At 38.5% G+C, this 17,075-nt stretch overlaps 1 protein-coding gene across 2 annotated transcripts in view; it reads right to left on the reverse strand.

Moving 5' to 3' along the window:
• The window catches only part of TRMT9B (tRNA methyltransferase 9B (putative)), a 112,612-nt gene that overhangs the window by 27,008 nt on the left and 68,529 nt on the right, over window positions 1–17,075 (reverse strand). The window contains exon 2 of one of the 2 annotated variants that reach the window (XM_082758704.1): window positions 7,510–7,670. The gene's annotated coding sequence lies outside the window, so the exon portion shown is untranslated. Of the gene's footprint in view, window positions 1–7,509; window positions 7,671–17,075 lie in introns of those variants that run through there. The other variant, XM_082758705.1, reaches the window with a different exon arrangement.

The raw sequence follows: 17,075 nt of genomic DNA on the forward strand, positions 1-17,075 counted from the left end.
CCCCGCCCTCCCCCGGCATAACAGATATTAACTCTTCTCCTTACGGTCTCATCTCCCAGGCGCCTTCCCGCAGAGGCACGGAGGAGGGTGGTGCTGATGGAGAGGGAGGTGGGGACGGGGGGGAAGCCGCCCGGGGATAACACGCCATCAGCCCTTGCTGGGGTAAAGGTTAAGCTCGGGGTAACCTTTCCGAGTGCCCTCAAGGTTTTCCCGTCCCGAGAGTCTCTCCCGGCACCGCCGCCTGTTCCAGGAGTTGAAAAATGGCAGGTTGGCTCCATACTTTCAGATATTTAGCCATATCCATCACGCTGGGGCGCAGAACTGCAGCCCCATGCCCAGGATCCCAATGACAGTCCTGTCCTGGGAACTTATAATTTCTGTATAAGAGGTTACAGATAAATACAGAGAGAGGAGCCCAAAAATACTACGAGCCACTCTTACAGGCAGGGAACACGGCACAGCATCACACCAAGTACCGAAGGTACTGAAGTATTATTTTATTTTGACAAGCCACCTGAACCCAAAACCAACACCAACAGTTGAAGAGCGTAAGAAAAAGGTGAGAAAAACTACACTGAAGACATAGGAAGCTAATATTCTATTCAATATACCAAAGCCACAGAGAAACCTTTAAGCTCTTGGTCTCTACTATCAAGATATTCAACAGTCAGGGCAATCAGCTAAATCACAGTTAACCTTCTTAGCTCCTCCAAAGAGCTTTGACTGATTTATAAGGCATGACTGTCCTTTACAAAGATTGTGTTGACTTGCACCCTGTTGTTCCATGCCTGCTAATTTTATCCTGTAATGCGGTGTCAGCTAAACTGACTGGTATGGACAAATTAGGGTCTGCCATTCCCCAGTTTCCTCAGAGACCCTTTTTGCAAGATGCCATCATATTTATTGCATTTCTGTCTTCAGGTACCACAGCTGATTTCAGGAAAAGGCTACATAGTTCAGTACCTCCAGTAAATCCATACCCGAGTTTCCTAAAAATTCCTCAAGTGTGAATACCATCTGGTCCATGTAATGTATTGACATAATTATTGACTGTTTTTTAAACCTCTTCAGTCTGAAAAAAACTGCCTCTTAGAAAAAGATTCTGATGTAGACTTTCCTAAAACTCCTCCATAGTGAATTCATGCAGCCTTTCCCCTCAGGATCTATTCTTTTCTGCGCACTCTTTAAAACCATGATTATCTGCTGGTCCTATAGACTCTGGCAGACTTCCTGCTTCTGATGCATTTGAATTAGATGTTAGTCATGTAGCTTAATGCACTTTAGGAAAAAAAAAAAAAGGAAAAAGAAAAGGTATTATGGACTCAGCATGGTACACAAATATATGCAGAATAAAAATAGAATACTTTTTCCTTCGAAGTAGTAGGCATCTATAATTGTACAAGAAATTGCACTCCTTAACAACCCCTCCTCCCTAAACAGTTACAAGATCTCATCAAAATAATTTTTTTCTATATTAAAAAAGATTTAGGTCACTAAATTAAGTGGCCAAAGGTTGGAAAAGCCAGAAGGCTACCCACGAAACCTTAATTCAGACCTCTTGTGCATGTGCATTGCAACTCTGTACTTAATTACGAGCTTGTCTGCAGAACAGGCTCCATTTGGAGCATTTGAAATTATGTAGTGGCAAGCATGTGAGACTGGCTAATTAGGTCTCCTCCTGTGTTCCATCCATTTATTTCTTTGCTTTCTAGGGTCTCTTTTCTGCTCATCCCTTGTCATCTCTCATGTGGAAACATCTCTTTGCCTCATCTGCCTGAAACTCTTACCCTTAGTTAAGCATTTTACCAGAGCATCAGGCAACAATTTTTACTTTGGGGTCTCAGAGATTGCTAATTATTCCTTCAAAGGTTACTTGTTGTTTTTCTCCAAAGGCAGAAAAAGGAATGAAGACAAAAGGAGGGAGAACAGAGGCAGGAAGAAACAGAGTAGAAAACAAATAAAAGTTTACAGGCTGAACCAGAAGGAAATTAAGGAATTGAGGTCAGTCTACACATTATCATAGAGCTGCTTTCTTCCAAGGTACCAGCTCTCAAAATATCAGCTTTTCAGACAGAGACAGTTGTAGATGAAAGCAAAAGGAAGGCATTCAGTTCCCTGCTGTATTCGACGGGAAGGATCACACTGTATTTATAAATAATGTCACACTGACTCCGTAGACATCCTGGCAAATTGCTGAACTTCTGTTGATGTCAACAGATAGTAAGTTGATAGCTATATTGATAATCAGTTGGTATCTGGCTCTCTTGCCACTAGGCCTCGACAATGAAAGCCATTGCTTCCTTTCTGTGCTAGGCATTACAAAGGCTTTTCACTTTTCAGAGGCTTACTTTTAATGGAGATACTTGGCATGCAGCCATGAGCTAATAACTTACACCTCTGGCAGGTGAATTTGACCTTCACACAAAATTATAATGTTATCTTCAAATTGTAATGTTGTTTAAAAGAGTTTTCCAGTAGAACTAACAAAGACTAGAACCAATAGCATTTGTGATATTATCAGATGTAGTAAGTTAACATTATTGCTGTGGACTAAAAGCAGTATTTCCACTTCACTGGAAATTTTTGGCCTGAAAGAAACTAAAGCAATAACTAACCAATATTCTTTTTCTTGCACATGAAAATTAAAAGAAAATTTGTTCTAGAAAAGTATACTGTTTCCTAAATGAAGTGGAGTCTCTGAAGCCTTAAGTTCCCTTAAGCTTTAAATACAAGCATAAGTTTGCCAGTTGATCCCGATAACACAAGACTCATATTTTCAAAAATGGTACTTACTGTCCTGAGAGCTTCAGTATTTAGAAGCTTCCTGGCCCTTCCCCATGTGTTTTCTTTGCAATCATCAGCACTAGAAACTTGATTTCTTGGATAAAAGTTATGATTCTCTGCTTATTTGCTTCCAGGAGTTTTAATAATAATAAATATCATCAAATTTGTGGCAATACTGTGTGCTGGGTCACAATGCAGAGTATAAGAAAGCAGAACTAATTTATTGAAAGCAGAGCATGTAACTGTGTTACAGTCCAGTAAACTCTTGACTTCAGGGACATAACTGTGCAGATATTTTTTTCACATATATTTATTATGCAGGCAAGCTCATTTTGCAGGAGATTTTCAATGTGTGGCCTTCATAACCTACCACACAGAGTTGCTGTGGGGATTAACTGGTTAAGATTTGTAAAGTGCTTTGAAGATTGTCAAGCATTAAGTTGCATAAGTGCTAAGTACCATTATTTAATACTTAAGTATTATAACCAAGCTTTACAGGCCAGCTCATGTTCACCTTACTAGCACAAGTCTTTGTGATTTCAATATAGATGTTGCAAGAGGTAAAGCAAGCAGAACTGACCACAAGAGAATTTCCTTTCTTGTTTCACAGTCAGAGACTGATGTAAGATACAACTGCACAGGTGTTACAGAGAGACTAATCAAAAAATTAATATGAAAGGCAACAGTCGATCCAAGAAATCTGTATAAGAAGGCAGTGCTCCTTAAGGTGCCAGTTCCTTACTTACTGTGTCCTATCTTACCCAAGAAGACCTACTAACTATTTTCCAGGAAGCACAGTTCCAGACCCCAAATCCATAAATCGATCAAATACAACACTAATATCAGCTGAAAACATTGCCAAGTGACAGTAAGGATGGGTAAAATCTACACACCGTTAAGTTGTACTGCATACATATTGTAGTTTTGACTTGAACCAGTTATAAAACTAGTTGAGTAAAAATTTTGGAAGAACAGTGAGCACAGAGAAAATTAAAATCTTTATCAATCATATTGAGAACATCTGCTTCGATGCAGGTTTTTTGTTGAATTTTGTTTTGGTATCATCCTTCCTCTCCCTTGTTTTGTAATGTCAGTTTTCAGAAGCAGAAGTTTGAGAATTTCGGGGGGGGGGTCTGGTGTATTTTGTTTTTGTTTTTGGTTTTTTTTGTGTGTATATGTGTGTTTGTGTGTGGTATCAAAGGGACAGAGCATTTGTTAATAAAATATGCAAATCAGAAACAACATGAAATAATTTTGTGCCTGTGTTGGACACAGATGAACACAAGTGTTTCAGGACTGCTGACATCCCCACACCATAGATGTTGGGGTGGCATGTTGTCAGACATTGAGCTGCATTCCAATATCCTGAACCAATAAAATCCTACTTGGTAGGCAGGGAAGAAGAGTTGGATTTATTTACCTTATAAGGACTAATTACTATTCAATGACAGTCTCTTTACAAGACAAAACACTCTGCTTAAATTCCTTGCCTCTGCAAAAAGTGACATTTCACAAGGACAGCCTTTTCAAGCATTTGCATTTGTGTGGCTAAGAATAAAGATTACTTTCCTGTAGTGTTTTGACATTTTGATCTGAATTGAAGCATATAATAAAAATGCACTTCACTGAATGTTCAAATATGAACTGAAATTCAGTTCCAGAGAAAAATAAAGGTAAAAGAAAGCAAAGAGAGAGTGAAAAGTGCACTTCTGTAGTAGATGCAGATCCTTGTCCTTCCCTGGGTCGAGGAAGTTGCAGGCCTCTAATGCTCCTACTATTCTTTGGAAAACAAACTCTGCTTCCTGCATTAAGGTATTAAGAATCATCATGTCACAGGTGATCAAATTATTTGTTCCCAAACACAGAAAAAGTTCATGAAAAAGCCCCAGAACTCAACTTAAAGTTCTAGATGTTGACCTCCATCCCAGACTGCTTTAGCCTTTCAACCTAGAAACAACTTAAGGAAACTAGAACAATGGGTAGACATCATTCAGAGAACAAAAACAGCTACGTATGGTGGCAAATTTTACTCTACACCCTTTATTAACAGGGTCTTGCCAATCTTTTGACTGGATATCCCAGGAGATGTGGGAAACCAGATTTTGTATTATTGCTTCAGACTCTACTGATTAAGCTCTGAAGTGCTCACAAAAAGATTAAGGGATCTTTGTTCTGCTCAGATCTTGCAGGTTTTCCAGTGCTTTATGTAAGACTCCACTCTCTTCCACAGTTGCTCTCTCACCTCAGTATCACACCTAAGCAAGAAAAGCAACTCAGCTGTATTGTTCTTTTTTTTTTTTTTTTTTTTGTCTTTTCAATAACCTTTTTTTTGTATTTCCTTGTTGCTTTCTTTTTTATTTAGAGAGTCTTAAATCATACAATGGCAGCCACTCATTATTCATTTTGGATGCAAATTATGGGTTACTTATGCTGTTGCTCATACCAACAGCAAACTGCTTGACCTATATTAGTATTCTTAATGCTCATTTTGGCAGAAGTAAAATTTCTGTGTTTCTGAAAGGTTACCAGGTGCATTACAAATCTAGTTAGAATTTGAACAAAATACATCTGGGTCTTTTGACAACTGAATTACTGGGTTTGAAAGATACAATGACTGCTATCAATTTCACATACAGTGCGGCCCATGATGCTCACATTTTGGAAATAGGTGTATATGGCTCAGCTGTCGTGTGATTTTAGTAGATTGAGGAAGATTGAAACACTGCAGAAATAGAACCATCAACAAGTGTTTTTGAACGTTGCTTATCTATTATACAGGACAGAAATAAAGTCTTTTCTGGTAAGCTGTCAATATGGCATTTATGAGGAATTTTATTGTTCAAATGCACCACTGGGAACAAAGATGGTGTTTTATAAGTTACCTAATTTGTCTGTTTTCATTTTACTATCCACTGAGAAAAAAATAAGCAGTGGATGTTTGTCTTAAAAACTATTTGGTAGCAAACACTGGAGTTGCTGAGGGTAAATTATGAAACAATCTTTGGTAAACTGACCTGACAAGGCAAACAAATTCCTAAGATTAAATTAAAGCAGGTTTTCTGTGTTGTCTGTGACATCACACCAACTGTAGCTGTATTACTACTTCTGCTTCATTTAGAAAATTGTGGTGATTATGAGAATGGTATTAGCCACAATGGATCACCACTCCAGCCTGGTACATCAAGTAATCCTCTGCTGCTGTATGCAAAAAATACTTGCCTCCTTACTGCCAAGGATGTAATTCTTTGGTCTTCATGGGGACACTCCAACAGGAAAATATAACAATTTTTTGATAGGAATTAGACAACTTAGATTATCGACCATTTGAATCTTATGGACAAAAGCTGCATATGTGCCTCTTAATATTAATGCAATGGAAACAAGATTCAAGGCAAGAACATAGCAAGGACTTAAGCTATTTTTTTTCTCAAAACTCAGTTCTCGTTTCTTTTACTGTACATAAACTTTAAGGTTGGATATCCATATACAAATATAAAACTTTTCCTGAATTTGGAAGGACTTTACATAGACTATGAAAATTTCTGTGGGATAGACAGACCTGCCATCTGGGCCAATTTTAAGAAAATTCTGTCTGCAAAAAGTAAATAGCTTTTTTACAAGCACTCAAGAATAATTCTATTGTTTTGATAAGCAAAAGATTTTATCCTCCTCAAGAAAATATCACATATGATGAACATATGCTAGTTCATCTATGGTGGATTTGGAAATTGTTCTACAGAATCATTTTAGCCAATACATACTAAAATCACTGAGGTTTTAAGGAGACACCGTAACTAACTCTAGCAGGATTACATTGTGCACACAGTAGATATTGCTGACTGTATTGTGCTGCATCTATCTTTTGAAACTGGTCATTTTAAGTCTACAATAACAACAGACCTGATCTCCAGTGCAGTTCCACAGTCATTTTAGGGCTTGATTTAGTTGTCTAGGGCTGCACATCTATTGCCAGAGAGATGACATACAGTATTTGTTTTGGGTTCATGTAATTTTGGAGTTGAGGAGTGCCCGCAGCAGCTTGTGCCTGCCTAGCCAGGTATCATCCAGAACCCAGAACTGATGCAGAGACTTCTGGAAGTACTGCTTTCCCCTGATGATTATGGCACTGCTTGCACACAGAAATGACAAGGCTTTAATGAAAATATTGCAAATATCCCTACAGCTGTGCAAAAGGTTCATGTGTCCTTAGATCCCATCAGTCCCTCCTGGCTCCCTAAGAGCCAGAGCAAATATGTCATGCTGGCAGTAGCAACATACAGCTACACAGTGGACACCACTGAAAGATGTCAGGAACAAACAAACCAAAATGCTCATGTCAACCCAGTGCATTAGGCTCTGTTGTCCCATCCATCAATGTGTTTCAGTGGTGGTAGGGGTGTTAGTCTCACTGAATTCCTTCTGATCATCAAGAAGCAGAAAATATATACAACGCACCCCAGTTAGACCTTCCTGTCCAAACTGCATGACAGCTAGGAAAGAAGTATTGTGTTAACTTCATGTGTGTATATTCCAGGTGTAAACACCATGATAACACACCCCAGTCTATATTCTAGATACGGACCTTGAAAACTTACCTCCCTTATTTCACTAAAGTTGTAAGTTCACTTTCCGGTGTCTCTATTAGTTCATAACACCAGTACGATCCCCCAAAATGCATAACAGAATTTTAATAGACATTCAAATTGTCAGCCATTTTAGACTTACCCATACAGCTCACTTTCCAAAGACTTTTAGATGTCTCTTTTGGAAGCAAAATGTTGTTACACTCAATGCCACCGGACGGGAGGGGAAGTTAACATGATTCTCTGTGGATCTCACTTGGAGCTTCTAGGCCTGGAGAGAATGACCATTGACAGGATAGGCACCTGGCATGAGGAAAAGAAAGACGTGGTTAAAATGTAGTCCCCCAGAAATCTTCGAACCAAACCGATGTCTAAAATATTTTTCTTGGGCACTAGGATGCTTTACTTTAGCACCTCTATATTTTGACAGGAATTGTGAGAAAGATCTGAAGGGAAATGACTGATCTGTATCAGGAGGAACAGAAGTTAGAGGACTGTCATCTGCTGTGCTACATTCCAACCTTAATGACCCTATGATGATTCTGTGAAATCCTAACCATTATCCACCAAAGTATTGCAGAAAGTATGCAAACACCTAAACAGTTTGGACAATTGGAACATAGTGGTTGAGCCCAGGTCCTTGATTTTATTTATTTTTTTCATTGCCAGTATAGACGTAGAGCTAGGTCCTATTTACTTAAAAAGATTCCTATGCCCTGTTTCTCTGATTCAGTCTGAGCTCAGGCATGCCCACCCCTCACAAACTAAAGCCACGTAGGTCTTGTTATAAAATAGAATTTTCTTTCCAGATGCAGCAGATATTACTGAGGCAATTGCTAATGGCCTTAAAGAGAGGTAAAAAGCTCTGAGAGCTGCTCACTTATGGAAAGCAATGAGTTAGTTGAAAAACAGGAGGAGAAAATGGCGATAGATTAAAGACGTTGCTTTGTGCATAGAAGAACAGCGTAGCAAGAAGAAAACTCCAGTTTCATTTTTTAATACAGATAGAAAGTGTTTCTGTTTGTATACCATGATGATCATGTACCATTCACCATCTTCACAGCTATTTCATCACTGTTTGAATAGTGAATGCACCATTTACCTCCTCTGGATATGCTTACACAAAAAGCGTTTGGTTTGCTTCTACCAGTTTAACTACTGGCAGTCATACCTGCCATGTGGCTGTGCACTAGTTCTGCACCCACAGGGAAGTTTTTTAGAACTTGATAAGCACATCCCTGCTTGTACACGTGGACAATTAAACAGTTTCCGCCTAAATCAGACATATTGATGATGCCGAGACATCTGTTTGACGATATGTTTAGTTACACGAATTGCACTACAAGTATTTCCTCACAGATTAAGAAATCTCCATGCAGGTGGCTGCACAGTGGGACCTGTGTACCTGAAATATCCCCACAAGACTGGAAAATACAATGCAGGAACTGTACAGCAGCAGCTTGTGGCAGGATCCCCAAGGTCATCACAAATGGCATTAAAGTTAGACCACTAAACTTAGACCACTGGACTGAGCCCTGCTACCATCAGTTGAGTGCCTAAGATCTCTTTAGGCAATATGAGATTTACTCAGACCTGTTTAGTTGGAGTTCAGAAAGCAGATCAGGTGACAAAATACAAGAATGCTTAGATTTATGAGCCCTATCCTTTCATGAAAAAAAAAAATAAATAAGGTTTTCTTTGTTGATTCCAAGTAAGAATCTCAAGAACAGACTCCACCTCCAAGTTTGCACACGCAAACTAACGTGAGTTGCCCATTGAGATTTTTCCACTGCTTTAATAAATACTTACACCCAACTAGAAACTTGACTTGCTTTGTTCAATATACTACATATAAATTAATTTTAAATACTTGTAGAAGCATGATTTTGTTGGGTTTTAACACAACTGTAGCCATCTCTACTGCAGCATTATTAGTTCACTTGTACTTCTGCACAGTTTGCTTTAAAGCCTTTGTTCATTTATAATAATGGAAACACATTCATCAGAAATTATCAGTTCTCTTCTCCCAGAGACACGATATTTTGCCTAGTTTCTGTTTGGTATTGTTGCAAATAAAATGTTTTTGTTTTTTATATGCCTTGCTCGTTCATTTCACTGTTTTCCTGTTCTAAACAGATTCTCAACCTGTACTCATCATCTAAGCATCTGAACCACTTCTGAAGCATATGATTAGTATGAGGGGTATAGCATCTGTCAAAGTCCCTTGCCTATTTTGCTGTGCCCTTGCACCCCAATCTCATACCTGATGCTCGAGATGAGTTTAGTGGACATCCCAGCCCAATTGCCTACTTGATGTAGCAGCTGGATTCAACACTGTGACTGGAAGGTTTGGCGTTTCACCCCTTTTAAACATATACTAAAGACTCTAAAGCCTTTCCATGAGCATGGGTGACCTTATTCAGGAGTCTTGCAATAAAGTGGGTCTCTTGCGGAGGAAGAGCATGCAAACGAACCTTTCAGGAGATTAGTTGTCAAGATCATAGGATCATCCTGTGATCACAAAATGACTGAATGGTTGGTCTGAATGAAGGCAGCTTCTTTCTGAGGTGAATATTCACAAGGAAATGGAAACAGGTTTCTTCACTACATGTCCAAGCCCCAGGAGTTTTCTGTTTCACTTCTGAGGATTTTCAGGACTCCAAGTAGAAAATGCAGCAGGTTCTGAGAGTAATTGCTTCACTCAGGGAGAATATTACTGGTCTGAAACACAAACGCTTTTGGGAGGATGGTGGGCATATTCTCCATGCAACATTTTCTGCTCTTAGCGACCATTATCCTGACAGGCGATTACTGATTGCCTGAGAGCGGTGTCATTCTCAGATCAAGACTGCCAATTTTGTAGGATATGAAAGATAAGGAAAGATAGGGACAAGATTTTCACCATGGAGATGCCTTTCTAATCAACACTGTAACCTTTATAACATCTTCATACTGGAAGATACAGCCAGCAAATTTTGATTTTAGCTGCCAGGAAGTTTTATCCACCTGGTCACTGTTTGGCCAGTAATATGCTACTGTTGTGCTGCTTCACTGATTACCCTTGCTTCCACAAAGGAAAAGTAAGTGAAAGTGCTCACATCTAACTGAGCCTCCTGTCAGAGATAACAGGGATCCATGGGGAGGAAGCCAACAGAGGAAAAGCACAAGTTCATAAGCTAGGAGGAGAACTACCAGTCCTGTAACACCCACAGCATCTTCTCCAAGGCACAATATCTGACACCGCCATCTGTCTGCATCTTCCTCTTGCACAAACTGCACCTTCATAGCAGAGGATGCCTTAAATCAGCAGGCTGCCAAGGACAAGCCATGAAGTATAAAATTATATTACAGAACTGGGTGCATTCCTTTCTACTTATGCACATACTTATGATGATTATGCTCACTTCTGCAACAAGGAGCAACTCCTTACCACCTGGAATCAGGTAAACAAATAACTTTAAAATCTTTGAATATTTGACATTTTGTACAAAGTCTGTCAGAGAGCATTTAAAACATATACATTTATATTACACATATATCAATTAGTGCTTTCTCTCTTTTGTAGGAAAGCCTTGTTTGTAGATATTTTCATTTTTCTTTCTCTCAGCTTTTCAAAACTGCAACACCTCTTTATTGGAAGACTCTCTCCCTAGAATTCCAAATTTAAGTACAATAAAGAAAATATAACCCTTTGTCTTTTATTCCATCCCACCTAAATTCTCGAAGCTAATGCTTAAAGAGCTGTTCCTTTTGGCAACATCAAAGCATTTCAGTTTATTAGCCTTCTCATTCCAGGAACTTCAGAGAAGTGATTTCAGCAAACTAAATCCAATAAGCACATATCAAAAGATATCTGATTTGCCATCTTGATAGACGTTTTAAACGATGAATGGAGCCTTCTGTCTAGTTCTATTGTCAATAACTTTAACTTATTGAAACGTTAACAGAATACTAGCAGATTCTTTCCCTAGCAGTTTAATCACCAACATTTTGTTAATATACAAAAGAAAGACTTTATAAATTCTTATTCTATTGCTCTGTGGGGAAAAAAATAAAAATAAAAAAAAAAAGATCTCTCTCATGGATTTGTCTCGGTTCATTTGGTACCTAAAGCATGGTCATCTTACAGAAAGAAAAGAGATAAAGAGTCAGACAGACAGACAGCTCCACAAGGCAGTTAGTCCCATTCTAAAAAAGTTGGGATGACTTGCCTTCCAGGATTGCCTAATGCTGTCTGCTAACAGGCTATTTTACTGGACTAAATTGGAACACATGCATAACACTCAGCAGCCTGGTCAGGTTAGAGGAATATAGCCCCACCAAAACAATGTGATTTGACTAAAAGAGATGATCAAGGACAAGACAACTGCGTGATACTTCTTTCAAAACCTGGAAAATAGCAAAGAGTCCAATTTCACCACCACTAATATTCAGTAGTGCTTTCTAGTTGACTAACTTGTTACTGGCCATCAGTCCAAACCTGCCTGGAGAAATTTAGTTTAAGTAAGGAAAAAGCAAGCTATTTGAAAGTGAACATAAATTGCTGGCATGCTCTGTCTTTGGATGATTAAAAGGAGAGATCAAGGTATTTATCCAAGGACCAAATTTAGACTCCGAGTTGACTATATATTACAACTGATGATCTGGACACAAGTCCCAAGTCGCCCTTGCTAGGTAGAGAGACATATATCTGCCTGTTTACAAGCTTTAAAAAGTGTTTTTAGCTAGTTCAGATACTTAAATTTTAAATTTAATGTTCATATGAATTTTTAATGTGCCATGAAAACCTCAGGTTCATAAACCATTTATAGTAACACATGAAGGCTCGCTTTGTTATCTCTGACTGATTTGTCCCTCAGATCCACAGAAATCCTTTTAAAACCTCAAGATAAACTAAAATATATGGCTTTGGAAAACATGCCTCTTTAAAGATCCAGGAGAGCTGGTTCTGCTCTTTAAGAAAACCTTATGGCAGTACGTACACACTTCTTATGAAGGACCATCTGAAATAAGAAGATCTAACAACCATAACACCTAGACAAAGGTTATTTTTCTAGTCCATAAGAAGGATGCTGCTGCCTGACCTGCAAGACAGTCTTTGCTGTCATTACTGTTGGCGTAGCAAGCTTACCCCATTCTTTTGTTGGAAAGGAAAAAATGTGACCAACAGATTTTTCTGTTTATGAAGAAGAGGTATCTGGGGAAATATCACTTCTTTGGTCATTATTGTTCAAAGCAGTTTAATGATAAAGATGCCACCTATAAAGCTATCTGTAGATGCAAGAGCAATTTCAACATAGACAGCTACCTTCGTTAAATATAAAGGCATCAGTGAAAAACAAGAAAACAGTGTGTGAGTTTTCTCAACTTTTAGCAAGTTCCCACATTTCTTTAGGAGTTTTCAGAAACATTTCTGGAAACAGAAGCAACTTCAGTTGCACTTGTAGATAAAAATGCCTGGTTTTAGGCTCTGACTGTTCTAACTTCCTCTCCCTCTCTTGTTTTCCGAGGGATAACCTCTTGTTATACTGTCTCACAATGCTTTTTTTCAGCCCCTGCCTCCTACCACAAATGCACAAAGGCACATTTTCAGGAACTGTCACTGCTGTTGGGATCCAAGCCATTTGTTTCTGCCTTGCCTGCCTGTTGATATATTTGCAAGTCCATTATGGCTCTGACATCAACATCTAACTTATTTTCTGACCGTCTTGAGTAGAATTTCAATACAAGGGTCTTAACTGACTTACCAAAGACATCCACATTTAGAGGTATACCACATACAACACTTGAGTTAGCTCACTTAAATCCTCATCTAGGTAACTTTGTTCTGAGTCTCAGAAGGCTCTATAGACATCCGTGACACTTTCTTTGCAGCTCCCTGGGCTAAGAAGAGCACTGAAAATCAGCTTTATTGAATCCCCGAATTTCTGATTCCTTTAAGGGAATAGGCTTTTCCAGGAGTTGCGTGCAGATAAAGTGCCAAATAGTTCATATTTGGAGAACTAACTCCTGAGGAAAGGTAGAATCTTTTTCTGAAACCACACAACCCATAATTCAAATCCTCCAGACAATTAATGTGTGCTATCTTATACAAATGCCATTCTCATGTGCTTAAATCTCACCATATGTATGAGCTTTGGCAGAGGCTGAACTATTAATGCCATCAGACAGATGAATGTCTGAAAGAGTGGGACTTTCAGTGCTGAGCACTGTGACATCTACATCTGTCTCAAGGAAGGAACCCCTCTGTATTCTTAGCCAGTCAATTTGTTAAGGGACATTGCCTTCTGTCTTGATTTCACACCACTCTCTGCCAGAGGATTAGTCTAAATTTCTCGTTTTGCTCTGTTACATAAAATTCCCCTTCCTTAAAGCTGACTAGAGCTTCTTAGATAAAGATACACCTTTTTACAATGGATATCCAGCAATTCAAGTTCTATAATTTAGTCTCATTTTTGTCATTTCTGTAAAAGTATTTGAAAGGGTTAATAATAATATTAAAATATTTAAAATAGAATAGGAAGCATTAATCATCTGCCTTATTTTATACTAGAAATTATGCATATAATTACAAGGGAAAATTATCTAACAGTGTACCTGAGTCATTCTCCATGATGTTATCAAAGCTAGTAACAGCCTTACTAAGAGTCCAGGGAATAAAAAATGCTAATTATATTGTCTGTTTCTGACTGGTCTGGTAGTACTTCAAAACGTAAAAAGCTATTGTATGAAGGCTATTTAAATCTAACATAATTGGGTTCCATGAAAAGAAGTTCAGAAAAAAACGTAGTGTGGGGTTTGCTATTTAAAGGATCTTGCTGGCTAATTCAAATGAAAAATCTTTTCAAACTCATTTTGATTTTTTTTTTCATTCTTTCCTGATTGATTTGGCATGAGAGAAAGTAATCTAATTCTAAAAACTGTGATGAAGATGCTCTGAGCAGAAACCGACATTCCTGATAAATCCTTTTGCTTTTTAGTTTTTTTCTTAATTTCCAAAAGATTTGAACATAAATATGTAATTAACTGCAGAATAAATGGAAGTCCTTAGACCTTTTTATGAGACTAACCTGGAACTGATGGGCTAATGGGAGTAATGTTTTATTTTTCCTTAAACAGAAGAGAAAATCATATCTTATTCATCATCTGCCATTCAAGCCAATATTTTCTTTGCCTTGCCTCAACCAAAGCAGTTAGAATTCCTAATCTGACTAATTTTCCTTGATAGCCTACATTTTCACAGGAGTGAAGCAGCGAAAAGATTTTAACTGCAATATTTCATGTCTTTGCATACCAGCATTGATCAGCATGGCCTTATTTAGGGACACCAAAAACTTCTTGATAGGAATTATGACAACTACTAAATAAATGCATCAACTGTTTCTGAAACTGAGGGGAGGGGTCTCAACAGGCTGTACCCCCAAATCCTCTGAAACTCAGTTAGAGAATGATGAGGTAAAGAAAGCTATAAATACAGGAGGTAATGAGGAGCTAGGTCTCAGATCTATACCATACCTCAGGTATAAGCTATACATTCCTGTTTCCTGGCAACTGATGATCTGCTGAAATCTTACTAGCAATGAAGACTACAATTCAATTCTTTTATGAAAATATGTCATAGCAGGAAAGATGCCAGTTTGGCTGTGGATTTTATCTGAAAGTTCTTTATAGTATTCAAAAGGCTTTTTACAATATTTCATCCTGTTCTCTGTGCACTATTTTGATTTTAAGAAATCCTGTGGTTCTCTCCCTTTGGAATTTGGCTGGGAGTTACTAACAGGTTATTATCAAAGGTTTGTTTACAACATACCCTAGGGGTTTAGTGAAAGTCCTGAAGAAAACTTGGCAATGCTCAAGACAAGCAGCAAGAAAAACATATAACAGCTGTGTATTTGAGCCTCAGTGCTCACCTAGTCCCTTACCTGCACTTTCTCCAGTCTTTAAAAATGTAAAGAAACCCAGGGGCAACAGGGTCTCAACTGGAGCCAAGCTGAGCTCGTTTTAAGACATCTTTGTGTCTCTGTTTTACACCTCCTGGCTTTGAGAAGATGTCTGACTAGCATGGAGCCAGCTAGCATCCAGCTGTACCTCACAGCTCAGGCTTTGCTCCAGCTGAAAGCATCTGCTCTGCTCCAGATGAGCTGTACCTTGAAGCAAAGCAGAACAACAGCTGTATTCCTGTAATAATTATCTCAGCTTAAGCACTTTCACAGATACACTGCAAGCCAATCTACCAATGAATAACAATCAGTTATAACACATCATGTCATCCCAGCTCCCTCCTGTCACACGTTTCTGACGTATAGGTTCTTTGACAAAAAATATAAATGGCCTCGGGCTACCTTATGGGATTCAGCTCCCATTTCAGCTTGTGTCTAGACTCACTCATACACAGATAGTAGGCTCTCATGACCTCTCTCAGAAATGTGTATGTCACACAGTACTGTGTTTCCTCCCACTGATCCAAGAAAAGACTCCCAGTCAAAGGGAGGGAACTCGCAGATTGAAATGAAACACTATGGCAGGCTTCAGAACGCCTTCATTCAAGAAGTGGGTAGGAAGCATCAGATTCATTTCCACTCTCTGAGACATCACTCTACGCTCCTGATAAATGTATTGCAGTCCTACTATATGGACACAATGCTGCATTTAGAGAAAAACACTATATTCCAAAGTCAAAATAGATCAACAGATACTTTGCTGCTTTTTGTACTTGAAGATATTAAGGAAGGAGTAGAATTAAACTTTGAACGTTTAGATTTACTCTCTGTTCCTCTTCAAAACCCCTGAAGTCAACACTACCCACCCTGAGGAAAAAAACTACAAACTTTAAAGGAATATAAAGTTTCATTCGTGATCTTGGCTCTCTAATTGTTGAATAATAGTTACTGTGCAAGTGAAGCAACCCACGTGCATGAAGATTTTCATGTGTGTACGTTTTGCAGAATCCCAGTTTATTGGGTGAAACGTCACAGTGAATAAGCATCTCCTGCTAAAATCCTTGTTAAGCAGCTGTGTGAGTGGCTGTTCACATGATTAGGGGACAATTCCTCCATGACTTATCTTCACTGTTCTGGAAAGTAGAAATGATATTACAAGAAGACAATAAGAATATTGTGAAAATGAGTCATTAGACCCACTGCTGCAGGTGATATTCACTAAGAAACCTTTTGATTTATTTCTAAGGGGTACATCATGATTACTGCTGCCTGCTCAGGGGAAGAGGTGATTCTTGCACAATAATTACAGATACAAGAATATTAAAGTTAGTGGTTCTTACATTACTGCAATTCTCCCACATGAGCTTTGAAAATACCCAATATTCTAGTCAGTTATATAAAATTCCCTTTTAGATGGCAATCCTTAAGAGATTTCAAAGGAAGAGGGCGTTTCTGATGTCTACTTACAAGCATGAAAAATGTTTTGCCTCAAAGCCCTCCCTTAGCCCTGCTGCTTAATTTCAGGGCTCAGTGCCACTATTATCAACTAAATTACATAGCGTATCTACTTTAATAAAACAAATAAACCTTCTGGAAAGGAGATATTGAAGCACCTCAGAATTATCTAGGGTCTTTGTTCTCGTTATACTCACATGGTTCCCTTAGGCCCCCAAGTACTGAGAAGAAATGAAGCCTAATGTCTCGATTCCTGTGAATTGCTCCTGTGCATACAGCACCTGAATCTCTACATACCCCACTGTAAAGCAGA

The sequence above is a fragment of the Aythya marila genome (assembly GCF_965140915.1).
Source record: "Aythya marila genome assembly, chromosome: 4".
Taxonomy (NCBI): Eukaryota; Metazoa; Chordata; class Aves; order Anseriformes; family Anatidae; genus Aythya; species Aythya marila.